The sequence below is a fragment of the Manis pentadactyla genome, chromosome 9 (assembly GCF_030020395.1).
Source record: "Manis pentadactyla isolate mManPen7 chromosome 9, mManPen7.hap1, whole genome shotgun sequence".
Lineage (NCBI taxonomy): Eukaryota > Metazoa > Chordata > Mammalia > Pholidota > Manidae > Manis > Manis pentadactyla.
This window is the reverse complement of record NC_080027.1, coordinates 87,113,542-87,129,076: the sequence shown is the minus strand read 5'-3', so window position 1 is coordinate 87,129,076 and position 15,535 is coordinate 87,113,542. Positions and strand designations below refer to the sequence as shown.

At 39.0% G+C, this 15,535-nt stretch overlaps 1 protein-coding gene across 3 annotated transcripts in view; it reads left to right on the top strand.

Annotated features, from left to right (window-relative positions):
* The first annotated feature begins 309 nt into the window (after positions 1 to 309).
* The window catches only part of CKAP5 (cytoskeleton associated protein 5), a 139,101-nt gene continuing 123,875 nt past the window's right edge, over positions 310 to 15,535 (top strand). Inside the window, exon 1 of one of the 3 annotated variants that reach the window (XM_057507626.1) lies at positions 310 to 403. The gene's annotated coding sequence lies outside the window, so the exon portion shown is untranslated. Of the gene's footprint in view, positions 404 to 6,639; positions 6,659 to 15,535 lie in introns of those variants that run through there. The other 2 variants (XM_057507625.1, XM_057507627.1) reach the window with 2 other exon arrangements.

Below are 15,535 nucleotides of genomic sequence, written 5' to 3'. Positions count from 1 at the left end.
CACAATCAATATTTAGTGAGTGAAAAGACTTTCTAAAAAAATTGCCTGGTGTTGACGGCAGCTTAAATATGTGTAATTAATTAAAGCAAACATGCTGATTACTGGGGATGCACAGCTCTCCTCACATCTTTCGCCCTTCTTTCCGCGGCAGTAGGCAGCTTTCGCTCCAGCGACCCTTTTCCAACCTAAGCTGGCAACACCGGGTCCCCTGAGAAACACGGCTGCACGCGGCCCCTTTAAGGCTGCAGGCGGCGCGTGCCCACAGGCTTTTCAAATGGACCAATAAAAGGGCTATGGGCGGTCCGCCGAGGACCAATAAACAACGAGGACACTGCGGGGTGTGCGGTGGCCCAAGCGGTTTCAAACGCCTTAGAGCAGGCCCCTCAGTTCTGACCCGGCGGAGGTGAGTGGGCAGTGGGCTCGACTCACGTCCCAGGCCCTCGGTTCCGGGCGTCGCGAGCGGATGGTCCCTGGGCCGCGAGCGGGGGGCTTCCGCAGATGCGCGCCTCTCTCGCCCCAGGAATCCAGCGAGTCTGAGGCGGCGAAGCGGGGCGGAGGCCGGGGACCCGCGGCTGGGAGGGCGGGGGACGTGGGCCCTCGTGTGCGGCGGAGGCCGGGGCTGGGAGCCGGGTCGTTGGAGCGCGCCGCATCGGGTGCGGGAGGGAGCGTCCCGGGGCCGCGGGCCGCGCGGGGCCGCGCCTGGGGCCTCAGGGTGTTCCGGGACTGGGGCGGGGGCCCTGCGAGTAGGCCCTGCTCCAGTACCTCTCGGGTAATTGTCAGTTGAATGAATGACTAGAAGCCTGTGAGGGCTGTCGTGGTTGGGAATGGCCTGGTCGCCTCAGTGCGACAAGGACAGAGGTGCTGGGGCATGCCCGCGCACCTGTGTCCCTGCCGGCTTGCTGCGAGCGCCACACTCCGCCCTTAACCCCGACTTTCTCTCTCAGGAGGTGTCAGTAGGGTCCAGATATCCTTCCAGCTCTGAAGGTCCGGGGAACCAGTACAATAGCTAACAGACCTTGCCACTTTATGGTGGGGGCTCGGTGAACTAGATTCTTACTTTTTAGCTCTTACCGCTCTCTGGCTATTGAGATAGCTCCCCTGCTTTCGTGGTTATTGTCAGGCAGGATTTAAATACATCCCGTTTTGTTTCTTGAATGGAAAATGAAAGTGATGTTGCCAAGGTGGCTACTATGTGTTAAAAAATATATTCGTGCTGATGAGTCTTAACAATGAGTTTTTCATTCAGCATCAATAGAGAGTGAAATGGTTTTGCAGAACTTGCCCCAAATTTATGCTTGGTTCTAATTTAATTCTCATGGGAACCAAGGCATAAAATCCTGGCCCAGAAATGCTGCTTGTCTTATTTTATGCATAATTATAGTAATTGAAAACCCATTTTTAGAGAGGTGAACTCCTCCTTTCTCCATTTCATCACCCTGAAAAGTCCTTCTTTGACCTAAAGAGCCATTTAGCCAGTAATCTTGAAACTTTTAAGAAGTCTAAAAGATTTGGACTTAAGTGACTGAACAACCTGTAATGTCGTTTTTATAAAAGTTAATGATACAGGGAGTCATTTTGCCGGCGTAAATTAAACTTAGATGATAAACTTGTTAGAAAAAAATTTTACACAAGTTTTTAAAGTCTATTCGCTCAGGCAATGGAAAGCAAGGTTTTCCATAACAATTAATATACCTTATACTCTGTTACTTTAAAAGTTTTGATAATCAACTGAGTTATGAACAGTGGTATCGGCTTCTACAACTGGAAACTCAATTTTAGCAGCAAAGATTTAATTGTAATAAATTTGAGTACCTTAATGTGAACACTAGAATGTTCTAGGTTTGGGAGAAGCAATTAAAAATAATAAACATTTTAAACAATGCCTTGGGATATTAAAAATCTTGATGGGAATGAAAACTTCTTTATATTGGAGTAAAGTCAGCCTTTCTTAGGCTCCTTTGACTTAATGAAGTTTCATTTATTCATTCAACACATATTGAGATTGATGCCTATTGTGTGTTAAACATTGTTCTAGATTCTGGGAATACACTAGTGAACCAGAAAAAGACAAAGCCCCTGACCTAAGGGAGTTTGACAATTTTTATCTCTCAAACAATTCGCTGTAGCAAACTGTAGTTTCTATAAACCCTCTGAGCCAACTCTGGTCTTTGAACAAAACACACACTCAAATACTTTTAGTAACCATAGCCAACATTTATTGAATAATCACTGAATATTTTATATTTTTTAATCCTCACAACTTTTTACTAATGAGGAAACTGAGTCTTAAAGAGGTTATGCAACTTGCTCAAGATCATACAACTGATAGTCTGTCTCTAGGGCCTTTGTTTTTGTTTGTTTGTTTGTTTTTGGTATCATTAATATACACTTACATGAGCAACATTGTGGTTACTTGATTCCCCCCATTATCAAGTCCTCACCACATACCCCATTACAGTCACTGTCCATCAGCATGGTAAGATGACATAGAATAACTACTTGTCTTCTCTGTGTTATACTGCCTTCCCCATGCCTCCTCCCCACATTATGTGTGCTAATTCCAGGGCCTTTGTTTTTAACCTATGGTTGTACTATATAAAGTAATGGGATCTTTTAGGGAGAATTTAGGAGCAATTGCTGGAATTTCCCCTTTCTTTTTTTATACCTCTATCAGAAGTATGCTGAAATAAGAATGATAGGCATGGTATTTTTTAGAGGCAAAATGGGGCAGTTCAAAATACATTTTTTACTGGATAGCTATGACATTGTGCGGGATTAAGCTAGGGAGCATAAAAGTGAGATCTTGATCTAATCATCAATGGATTCCTGGTCATCGCTGGTCAGGTTTGAGATTTTAGACAGTTCTTGTATTCTTACCTCTGAAATACACTATCTCATTTCTCTCAGGGCAGTTGCCCTGTCTACTTGACATATCTCAAACACATTAAGCTTATTTTTTTGGGTCTTTGCATTTGCTGTTCTCTGCCTGGAATTTGGCATTCTGCTCTTACCCCTACCTCAAGCCTGTCTTTGTATACCTGCTCCACTCAGGTCTCAACTCAAATTGCATCTCCTTAAAGTGGCATTTTAGAAGCTTCCAATTAGCCCACTTGGTCACTTTTACTTCATTTTCCTTTTTCATTTATTTCATAACATTTATTGCCATCTGATAGGTAATTTATTTGCTTGTATATTGTCTGGTTTCCTCACAGAAATGAAAGCAGAGCACAGTTGTTTGTTACTTGTTTTCCTGTGAGATTACCTCAATGCCTCTAACAATGCTAGGAACAAAAAAAGGTGGAAAAAAAAATCTGTTGAACAAAATTGGCCAAAACTGTCATAGTCTTCTCTGTGTAATAAAGTCATACAGTACATAACTAAAGCTGGTTGTGTTATTGTGTCTTTGGATGTAAGCAAGATCTCAGCAGACTAATTTGGAAAGTCTTCAACTAAGAAAACTAGAAAATGATAGCTTTGTGTTTGTGTCAACTGGGAGGGAAGACACATGGCTCCCCCCACTTTTTTTTCAATTTTAAAAACTTTCAAATCTATAGAAATTTTTAGGGGTGCTGGCAAAGTATATTGTAAGATATCCCTCTATATGATGGTTTTCTTGTGATTAGACTGGGATTATGGGTTTTTATTGGAAGATCACAGGATAAAATGCCATTTTCATCATATTATTTCAAGCATACATTATTATCAACATGATTTATGACTGTGTTGACTTTTATCACTTGGTTGAAGTGTTTGTTAGGTTTCTCCACTGTGAAGTTACTTTTCCCCCTCTCCAACTGTCTTCTTTGGAAGAAAATAACTATGTGCAGCCCACATTTAAGGAGTGAGGAGTTATGCTCCCAGTCTTTTAGGTGGAATATCTGCATAATTTATTTGAAATTCTTCTGCATGGGAAAATTTTTTCCTGATTTATTTAGTCAATTATTTATTTATATTAGTGTGGATTAAAGGATATTTATTTTATACTTTGAGTTACATTCTAGTACTACTTTATTTTGTTGCTCAAATTATTCCAGGTTTGTTCAGTTGGGAGCTCTTTCATTTGACCCCTGTGCCCCTTTAACATACCCATATCTGTGTGTGTGTGTGTGCGCACGCGCGCATGTGCATGCTCTATTTTGTTAGTACTTCCTTTCTGGCACTACAGGATGCTCCAGGCTTATCTTGTATATTGTCACAGTGCTAAAATCAGCCATTTTTCCAAGGAGCTGTGGTTCATTTTATTGGAGAATGGTATACAAAACCAAATGATGTAAGTGCTCTCATTGCTACTGGGGTGTTTCTTTTAGGTCCTCTCAGCTAACAGAACAAAGAAATATATACGTATATGCTAACTCCTTTATATAGACATGTCTGTAAGTATTTTCATATGTAGCCATCTGTAACTTAATATTAAGTTAAACAAGAGTTCTTATTGCTATCTGCACCTATAATCCATTACCACATAGATCATTATAGTCTTCTCCCATTGCTAATCTGTGGATTTCTACTTCAACCATGGAAACCTGGCTTCCACCATCCATTTACTTAATTGTTCAATTCCAGTATACATAGATAGCAGTAATAGAATTTTTAACTCATACTGTCATGGGAAACAACTTTATCAACTAAAGGACAGTGCTTATGTGCAGTTCCTTTTGCCTTTGGTCTTAGAGAGACTTAATTCATATCCAAAGTTGCCTAAGTCAGCACCTTTTCCCCCGCCCCCTTCAGTGAGGTGGTTTCAACACATCTGTAATGCAATTAAATTCTCTCGTCACAATCTGCATTTTTTTATGGGATCTCCCAACCTAAATTACTTTTTAAAGTCAGCATACATTGTGTGATAAAGCTCTATAGGTTTTGACAAATGCATATCATTTATCCACCATTACAGTATCATCTGAGAGTAATTTAATTGCCCTAAAAAATCTCCTGTACTTCACCTATTCATCCTTTCCTATCTCCTTCATCCCCCTTCACCCATTAATCTCTGCGGTCTTCATAGTTTTGTCTCCTCCAGAATGTTACATAATTGGAATCATGCCCTATGTGCCCTTTTCATATTGGTTTCGTTCACTTAACAATATAAGGTTTTTCCACATCTTTCTGTGTCTTGATAACTCATTTCTTTTTATTGCTGAATAATATTCCATTGTTTGGGTATACCACAGTTTGTTTATCCATTCACCTATTGAAGGATATCTTGGTCACTTCTAGGTTTTTACAGTTAAGAACTGCTGTAAAGCTGCTATAAACATTTGTTCACAGGCTTTTGTGTGGATATAAATTTTCATTTCAATTGAAATCAAACTAGGATTGCTGGGTCATATGGAAAGACAGTGTTTGCCTTTGTAAGAAATGGCCAAAGTGTCTCTCAAAATGGCTGTACTATTTTGCATTTTCACCTGCATTGAGTGACTGTTGCTTTTGCCCCACGTCCTTGACATTTATTTTTATTAGTTTTTTTTTTAATTTTGGGGATTTTAGTAGATGTGTAGTTCTTCCACCTTAAAAAAATATTTGACTTTTCATGACGTTGACATTTTAAAACAGAAATGATAGAGGTATTTTAAGAGGAAACTTTTTATTTTGTAGTAATTTTATTTTTACAGAAAAGTTAAAAAGAAGGTATAGAATTCCAGTTTTTCCTGGGTAAAAGGTATACATCTTATATGGTACGTTTGTCAAAACTGAGAAACCAACATTGATGCATTACTGTTAGCTAAACTCCAGATTTTTTTTTTTTTTTATTTCTACAGTTTTTCTCTTCCTCTTGCCTTTCTGTTTCAGGTTCCATCCAGGATTTCAGATCCAGTCCAATTCAGAGCCAACTCACTACATTTACCCACTGACAACCCACTGTTGTAATCTCTCTTAGTCTTTTCTATCTTTGACAGTTTCACAGTCTTTTCTTGTCTTCATGAGCTTCACAATTTTGAACATACCTGTCAGTTATTTTATAGAATGTCCCTCTGAGTTTGTCTGATGTTTTCTCATTATTAGACAAGGATTGTATGTTTTTGGAAAGAATGCAACAGAATTCCTTCATTTTGTGCCATGTGCATCCACATGGCATCACTGGTGATGTTAACCTTGATTACTTGGTTAAAGAACTGTTTGCCAGAAGTAAAGTTACTATTTTTCCTTTTCTGTATCTATTCTTTGGAAGTGGGTTATTAAGCCTAGCCCACTCTCAAAGTGGGTGGAGGGCTTAAGTTCCATTTCCTGGAAGGAAGAGTATCTACATGTCATTTGGAATTTTGTAAGGCTGATTGGCCTCTTCTCCCTCATTTATTTCTTCATTTGCCCATTTATTTATATTGATATGTACATCTTTACTGTACTTTGTGTTATAATCAGATTCTGTGTTATTTATTTTTTTGTTCAGAATTGTTTCTGCTTTGACCATTGGGATCTCTTTCAGGTTGGTTCCTGTGTCCGTTTGATTGTCCCCATCTTTTTTTCTTTTTGAGCATTTCCTTACTTTCTGTTACTATAAAATGCCCCAGGTTTATCTTATATTTTCCCTACCCCAACCCTAGAATCAGCCATTTTTCCAAGGAGTGCTGGATCCTTTTATTCAACAGTGGTATATAGAAACCAAGATCTGAGTGCATGATGTGATTATTGCTGGGATATCATTGGAGGACAGAGCCAGGTAATAAATATATGTATACTAACCCATGTATATGCACATACATATAATTGTTTCTGTATGTTTCCATCTGTATTTATATTCAAAACATGAATTCATATAGTTTCTCCAACTTTCAGGGGAAACATGTCCCAAACAAATTTCCTCTTTATAATTTGCTTTTTACTGCAATCTAACTCTGATAACACTTTTTAAGTGCCACAGAAAAATGTTGTTTTCCATTACTTGGTAACAGTAGTTGTTTGTTTCTGGCATATGATCTTTGTTTAGAGACACATTCAGAGCATAAATTCTGGCTCAGGTGGAATGGTCATACATTTTTGGCATAGATGTCAGATAAGCCATGGTCACCTTGTGTCTCTTCAAACGTGATTGTTATTCTATAAAAAGGTAACTACTTCTTCGATAGTTTGGTGGTATTTCTTAGAAGTCTGTTAATTAAAGTGACTTTTAGATCCTTTCTAAAAGATGAGAAAAAAGTTGAGTAGTCTCAAGTATTTCTTGAAATGAAATTCATTTGTTTAATGTGGATGTCCTTTTCTCATTTTTCAATCGTAAGACTTAAAGTAGCCTTTTATTTTTCTGAAAGTCAACTACCAGGATATAAACCAAAAAAATCTTTGGCAGCTTAAGTAGGTATAACAAATTTTATTTACCTTCCTCAAGTAGATCCTGCTCCCTCTTTATGCTCAATTTCAGCTTACTTGGTTCTTTCAATCAAGAGCTAAAATTAGAATTATATATCAATTACTACTTTTTTAAAAAGCTAAAATTAGGAAGCGCATCTATAAGTTAGCTAAAAGTGTTAGCTTGATCATAAGAATTGAGGAAACAAAGGCACAGAATATAAAACATTAAATTCCAAAAAGCTGTAGTGCAACCATTTCGTCTGGTGCAAGAGTTCCTCATACCTCTGTGGCAGTAGATCTTGAACATATTGCTGCATTGATTGCTCCAGTGGATTATCTTGGAAAGTTGAAATGATTATTAATATACTTTGTTTAAGAAGACGGGAAGGCTTATGCGTTTTCTTCGACTTATGTGGAAAAGAGTTACATAAAACAATTGATGTTTTAGAGATAAACCTCTGATATCTGGAAGCCTGTGATAAGTTGGCTATCTAGAACACCTCATCCCCCAATCAGCTTTGCTGTTTTCTTTTTTCTTTTTTGTATTTATTTGCAGTGTTTTTAAAAAAAATTTTTAATTTAGGTATTATTGATATACACTCTTAGGAAGGTTTCACATGAAAAAACAATGTGGTTACTACATTTACCCATATTATCAAGTCCACACCCATACCCCAATGCAGTCACTATCCATCAGTATAGTAAGATGCCACAGATTCATTATTTGCTTTCTCTGTGTTGCACTGTTCTCCCCGTGATCCCCCACACCATGTGTACTAAACATAATACCCCTCAATCCCCTTCTCCCTCCCTCCCCACCTGCCCTCCCACACCCCTCCCCTTTGGTAACCACTAGTCCCTTCTTGGAGTCTGTGAGTCTGCTGCTATTTTGTTCCTTCAGTTTTGCTTTGTTGTTATACTCCACAAATGAGGGAAATCATTTGGCACTTGTCTTTCTCCACCTGGCTTATTTCACTGAGCATAATATCCTCCAGCTCCAACCATGTTGTTGCAAATGGTAGGATTTGTTTCTTTCTTATGGCTGAATAGTATTCCATTGTGTATATGTACCACATCTTCTTTATCCATTCATCTACTGATGGACACTTAGGTTGCTTCCATATCTTGGCTATTGTAAAAAGTGCTGCGATAAACATAGGGGTCCATATGTCTTTTTGAATCTGAGAAGTTGTATTCTTTGGGTAAATTCCAAGGAGTGGGATTCCCGAGTTGAATGGTATTTCTATTTATAGTTTTTTGAGGAACCTCCATATTGCTTTCCACAATGGTTGAACTAGCTTACATTCCCACCAGCAGTTTAGAAGGGTTCCCCTTCCTCCACATCCTTGCCAACATTTGTTGTTCTTAGTCTTTTCGATGCCGGCCATCCTTACTTGTGTGAGGTGATACCTCATTGTGGTTTTAATTTGCATTTCCCTGATGATTAGTGATGTGGAGCATCTTTTCATGTGTCTGTCATCCATGTGAATTTCTTCTTTGGAGAACTGTCTCTTCATATCCTCTGCCCATTTGTTAATCGGGTTATTTGCTTTTTGGGTGTGAGGTGTGTAAGTTCTTTGTATATTTTGGATGTTAACCTCTTGTCAGATATGTCATTTACAAATATATTCTCCCATACTGTAGGATGCCTTTTTGTTCTGTTGATTGTGTCTTTTACCATACAGAAACTTTTTAGTTTGATGTAGTCCCATGGGTTCATTTTTTCTTTTGTTTCCCTTGCTCGAGGAGATGTGTTCAGGAAGAAGATGCTCATGCTTATATTTAGGAGATGTTTGCCTATGTTGTCTTCTAAGAGTTTTATGGTTTCATGACTTACATTCAGATCTTTGATCCATTCTGAGTTTACTTTTGTGTATGGGATTAAACAATAATCCAGTTTCATTCTCTTGCATGTAGCTGTCCAGTTTTGCCAACACCAGCTGTTGAAGAGGCTCTCATTTCCCCATTGTATGTCCATGGCTCCTTTATCATATATTAACTGACCATATATGGTTGGGTTTATATCTGGGCTCTCTAGTCTGTTCCAGTGGTCAATTGGTCTGTTCTTGTGTCAAAACCAAATTGTCTTGATTACTGTGGTTTGTAGTAGAGCTTGAAGTAGGGGAGCATAATCCCCCCCCCCTTTATTCTTCCTTCTTAGGATTGCTTTGGCTATTCAGGGTCTTTTGTGGTTCCATATGAATTTTAGAACAATTTTCTCTAGTTCGTTGAAGAATACTGTTGGTATTTTGATAGGAATTGCATTGAATCTGTAGATTGCTTCAGGCAGGATCGCCATTTTGACAATATTAATTCTTCCTATCCATGAGCACGAATGTATTTCCATTTATTGGTATCTTCTTTAATTTCTCTCATGAGTGTCTTGTAAGTTTTCAGAGTACAGATCTTTCACCACCATGGTTAGGTTTATTCCTAGGTATTTTATTTGTTTTCATGCAATTGTGAATGGAATTGTTTTCCTGATTTCTCTTTCTATTGGTTCATTGTTAGTGTAAAGGAAAGCCACAGATTTCTGTGTGTTAATTTTGTATCCTGCAACTTTGCTGTATTCCGATATCAGTTCTAGTAGTTTTGGGGTGGAGTCTTTAGGGTTTTTCATGTACAATATCATGTCATCTGCAAATAGTGACAGTTTAACTTCCTCTTCACCAATCTGGATTCCTTGTATTTCTTTGTTTTGTCTAATTGCCATGGCTAGGACCTCCAGTACTATGTTGAATAACAGTGGGGAGAGTGGGCATCCCTGTCTTGTTCCTGATCTCAGAGGGAAGGCTTTCAGCTTCTCGCTGTTCAGTATGATGTTGACTGTGGGTTTATCATATATGGCCTTTATTATGTTGAGGTACTTTCCCTCTATGCCCATTTTGCTGAGAGTTTTTATCATGAATGGATATTGAATTTTGTCAAATGCTTGTTCATCTTCTATGAGATGATTATGTGGTTTTTGTCCTCCTTTTTGTTGATGTGGTGGATGATGTTGATGGATTTTTGAATGTTGTACCATCCTTCCATCCCTGGGATGAATCCCACTTGGTCATGATGTATGATCCTTTTGATATATTTTTGAATTCGGTTTGCTAATATTTTATTGAGTATTTTTGCATCTACATTCATCAGGGATATTGGTCTGTAATTTTCTTTTTTCGTGGGGTCTTTGCCTGGTTTTGGTATTAGGGTGATGTTGGCTTCATAGAATGAGTTTGGGAGTATTCCCTCCTCTTCTATTTTTTGGAAAACTTTAAGGAGAATGGGTATTATGTCTTCTCTGTATGTCTGTCAAAATTCCAAGGTAAATCCGTCTGGCCCCGGGTTGTTTGTTCTTGGGTAGTTTTTTGGTTACCGCATCAATTTCTTTGCTCGTAATTGGTTTGTTTAACTTTTGTGTTGCTTCCTTGGTCAATCTTCGGAGGTTGTATTTTTCTAGGAAGTTGTCCATTTCTTCTAGGTTTTCCAGCTTGTTAGCATATAGGTTTTCATAGTAGTCTTTAATAATTCTTTGTATTTCTGTGGAGTCTGTTGTGATTTTTCCATTCTCGTTTCTGATTCTGTTGATGTGTGTTGATTCTCTTTTTCTCTTAATAAGTTTTGCTAGAGGCTTATCTATTTTGTTTATTTTCTCAAAGAACCGGCTCTTGGTTTCCTTGATTTTTTTCTATTGTTTTTGTCTTCTCAATTTTGTTTATTTCTTCTCTGATCTTAATTATGTCCCTCCTTCTTCTGACTTTAGGCCTCATTTGTTCTTCTTTTTCCAGTTTCGATAATTGTGATGTTAGACTATTGATTTGGGATTGTTCTTCCTTCTTTACGTGTGCCTGGATTGCTATATACTTTCCTCTTAAGACTGCTTTCGCTGCATCCCACCGAAGTTGGGGCTTTGTGTTGTTGTTGTCATTTGTTTCCATATATTCCTTGATCTCTATTTTAATTTGTTTGTTGATCCATTGATTATTTAGGAGCATGTTGTTAAGCCTCCATGTGTTTGTGAGCCTTTTTGTTTTCTTTGTACAATTTATTTCTAGTTTTATACCTTTCTGGTCTTAAAAGTTGGTTGGTAGAATTTCAATCTTTTGGAATTTACTGAGGCTCTTTTTGTGACCTAGTATGTGGTCTATTCTGGAGGGTGTTCCATGTGCACTTGAGAATAATGTGTATCCTGTTGCTTTTGGAAGTAGAGTTCTATAGATGTCTATTAGGTCCATCTGTTCTAGTGTGTTGTTCAGTGCCTCTGTGTCCTTACGTATTTTCTGTCCGGTGGATCTGTCCTTTGGGGTGTGTGGCGTGTTGAAGTCTCCTAAAATGAATGCATTGCATTCAATTTCCTCCTTTAGTTCTGTTAGTATTTGCTTCACATAGGCTGGTGCTCTTGTGTTTGGCGCATATATATTGATCATGGTTATATCTTCTTGTTGGACTGAGCCCTTTATCATTATGTAATGTCCTTCTTTATCTCTTGTGACTTTCTTTGTTTTGAAGTCTATTTTGTCTCATACTAGTACTGCAACCCCTGCTTTCTTCTCTCTGTTGTTTGCATGAAATATGTTTTTCCATCCCTTGACTTTTAGTCTGTGCATGTCTTTGGGTTTGAGGTGAGTTTCTTGTAAGCAGCATATAGATGGGTCTTGCTTTTTTATCCACTCTATTACTCTGTTTCTTTTGATTGGTGCATTCAGTCCATTTACATTTAGGGTGACTATTGAAAGATGTGTACTTATTGCCATTACAGGCTTTAGATTCGTGGTTACCCAAGGTTCAAGGTTAGGTTCTTTAGTATCTTACTGCCTAATTTAGCTTGCTTATTGAGCTGTTACATACACTGTCTGGAGATTCTTTTCTTCTCTCTCCTTATTCCTCCTCCTCCATTCTTTATATGTTGGTTGTTTTATTCTGTGCTCTTTCGTGTTTCCTTTAACTGCTTTTAGTGGGTAGTTGATTTTATTTTTTGCCTTTAGTTAGTATTTGGTTTGTATGCTTTCTTTGCTGTGATTTTATTTTCTCTGGTGACATCTGTTTAATCTTAGGAGTGCTCCCGTCTAGAATAGTCCCTCTAAAATACCCTGTGGAGGTGATTTGTGGGAGGCAAATTCCCTCAACTTTTGCTTGTCTGGGGATTGTTTAATTCCTCCTTTATATTTAAATTATAATTGTGCTGGATATAGTATTCTTGGTTCAAGACCCTTCTGTTTCATTGCATTAAATATATTATGCCATTCTCTTCTGGCCTCTTAAACCTTAAGGTTTCTGTTGAGAAGACTGATGAAAGCCTGATTGGTTTTCCTTTATAGGTGACCTTTTTCTTCTCTCTAGCTGCCTTTAAAACTCTGTACTTGTCCTTGATCTTTCCCATTTTAATTACTATGTGTCTTGGTATTGTCCTCCTTGGGTCCTTTCTGTTGGGAGTTCTGTGTACTTCCATGGTCTGATCAATTATTTCCTCCCCCAGTTTGGGGAAGTTTTCAGCAATTATTTCTTCAAAGACTTTCTATCCCTTTTCTCTCTCTTCTTCTTCTGGTACCCCTATAATGCAGATATTGTTCCTTTTGGATTGGTCACAGAGTTCTCTTAATATTGTTTCATTCCTGGAGATCCTCTTACTTCTCTCTGTGTCAGCTTCTATGCGTTCCTGTTCTCTGGTTTCTATTCCATCAATGGCCTCTTGTATCTTATCCATTCGGCTTATAAATGCTTCCAAAGATTGTTTTAATTCTGTAATCTCCCTCCAGATGTCTGTAATCTCCCTCCAGACTTCATCCCTTAGCTCTTGTATATTTCTCTGCATCTCCGTCAGCATGTTTATTATTTTTATGTTGAATTTTTTTTTTTCAGGATGACTGGTTAGGTCTGTCTCCTCTGGTGTTGTCTCTGTGATCTTTGTCTGCCTGTAGCTTTGCCTTTTCATGGTGATAGGAATAGTTTGCAGAGCTGGGACGAGTGATGGCTGGGAGAACATCCCTTATTGTTGGTTTGTGGTCTTCCTCTCCTGGGAAACAGCACCCTCTAGTGGCTTGTTCTGGGCAGCTGCACGCAGACGGGGCTTCTGATTGTTGCCCGGCCACTATGGAGTTTATCTCCGCTGTTGCTGTGGGCGTGGCTGGCTTCGGCGGCTGTTCCAATATGGCAGAGCCTCGTCAGAGGGGAAATGACCGGGAAGCTCTTTATCTCTGTGAGGGGCCTCTGAGCTGCCCTGCTATCCAGGGGTTTAGGGTGCCTGGAGTTCCACAGATTCCTTGCTGCTAGACTAAGTGTCCCAGGATGCTTCTGTCCAGCTGTGCGGTCCCTGTCCCTTTAAGACTTCCAAAAAGCACTCGGTTTTCTTTGTCCCTTGGGTGCCGGCTGCGGGGACCTGTTCACAGGTCTTACTTTCCTGTTTCCCTGGTTTTCAGCACCCCATGCATGCACTGTGTCTGTGCTCTGGTGCGGAATGCTAGGGCTGGGTGTTTAGCAGTTCTGGGCTCCCTCTCCCTCCCTGCTCCGACGACTCTCCTCCTGCCAGGAGCTGGGGTGTGGGGCGCTCGGGTCCTGCTGGGCCGGGGCTTGTATCTTACCCCCTTCGTGAGGCACTGCATTCTCGCAGGTGTGGATGTAGTCTGGCTGTTGTCCTGTGTCTTCTGGTCTCTCTTTAGGAAGAGTTGTCTTTGTTGTATTTTCAAAAATATATGTGGTTTTTGGAGGAGATTTCTGCTGCTCTACTCATGCCGCCATCTTGGCTCCGCCTACCTCTACCCGTTTTTTAATTGGCTTATTTGCTCTTTGTTTGTTGAGGTGTGTGAGGTCTTCATATAATTTGGATATCAACCCCTTATTGGATATGTCATTTATGAATATATTCTCCCATACTGTAGGATGTCTTTTTCTTCTACTGATGGTGCCCTTTGCTGTACAGAAGCTTTTTAGTTTGGTATAGTCCCACTTGTTCATTTCTGCTTTTGTTTCCCTTGCCCAGAGAGATATATCCATGAAGAAGTTGCTCATGTTTATGTCCAAGAGATTTTTGCCTATATTTTTTCCTATGAGTTTTATGGTTTCATGACTTACATTCAGGTCTTTGATCCATTTCGAGTTTACTATTGTGTATGGGTTAGATAATGATCCAGTTTCATTCTCTTACATATAGCTGTCCAATTTTGCCAACACGAGCTGTTGAAGAGGCTGTCATTTTCCCATTGTATATCCATGGTTCTTTATCATATATTAATTGACCCTATATGGTTGGCTTTATATCTGGGCTCTCTATTCTGTTCCACTAGTCTATGGGTCTGTTCTTGTGGCAGTACCAAATTGTCTTGATTACTGTGGCTTTGTAGTAGAGCTTGAAGTCAGGGAGCATAATTCCCCTGCTTTATTCTTCCTTCTCAGGATTGCTTTGACTATTCAAGGTCTTTTGTCGTTCCATATGAATTTTAGAACTATTTGCTCTAGTTCATTGAAGAATACTGTAGGTATTTTGATAGGGATTGCATTGAATCTGTAGACTGCTTTAGGCAGGATTGCCATTTTGACAATATTAATTCTTCCTAGCCAAAGGCATGGGATGAATTTCCATTTATTAGTATCCTCTTTAATTTCTCTTAAGAGTGTTTTATGGTTTTCCGGGTATCGGTCTTTCACTTCCTTGGTTAGGTTTATTCCTAAGCATTTTATTCTTTTTGATGCAATTGTGAATGGAATTGTTTTCCTGATTTCTCTTTCTGATAGTTCATCATTAGTGTATAGGAATGCAACAGATTTCTGTGTATTAATTTTGTATCCTGCAACTTTGCTGAATTCAGGTATTAGTTCTAATAGTTTTGCAGTGGATTCTTTAAGGTTTTTTATGTACAATATCATGTCATCTGCAAACAATGACAGTTTGACTTATTTCTTACTAGTCTGGGTGCCTTTTATTTCGTTGTGTTTTCTGATTGCCATGGCTAGGACCACCAGTACTATGTTGAATAAAAGTGGGGAGAGTGGGCATACTTGTCTTGTTCCCAATCTTAGAGGAAAAACCTTCAGCTTCTCGCTGTTAATGATAATGTTGGCTGTCGGTTTGTCACATATGTCCTTTATTGTGTTGAATTACTTGCCCTCTATACCCGTTCTGTTGAGAGATTTCATCATGAACGGATGTTGAATTTTGTCGAATGCTTTTTCAGCATCTATGGAAATGATCATGTGGTTTTTGTCCTTCTTTTTGTTGATGTAGTGGATGATGTTGGTGGATTTTCTAATGTTGTACCATCCTTGCATCCCT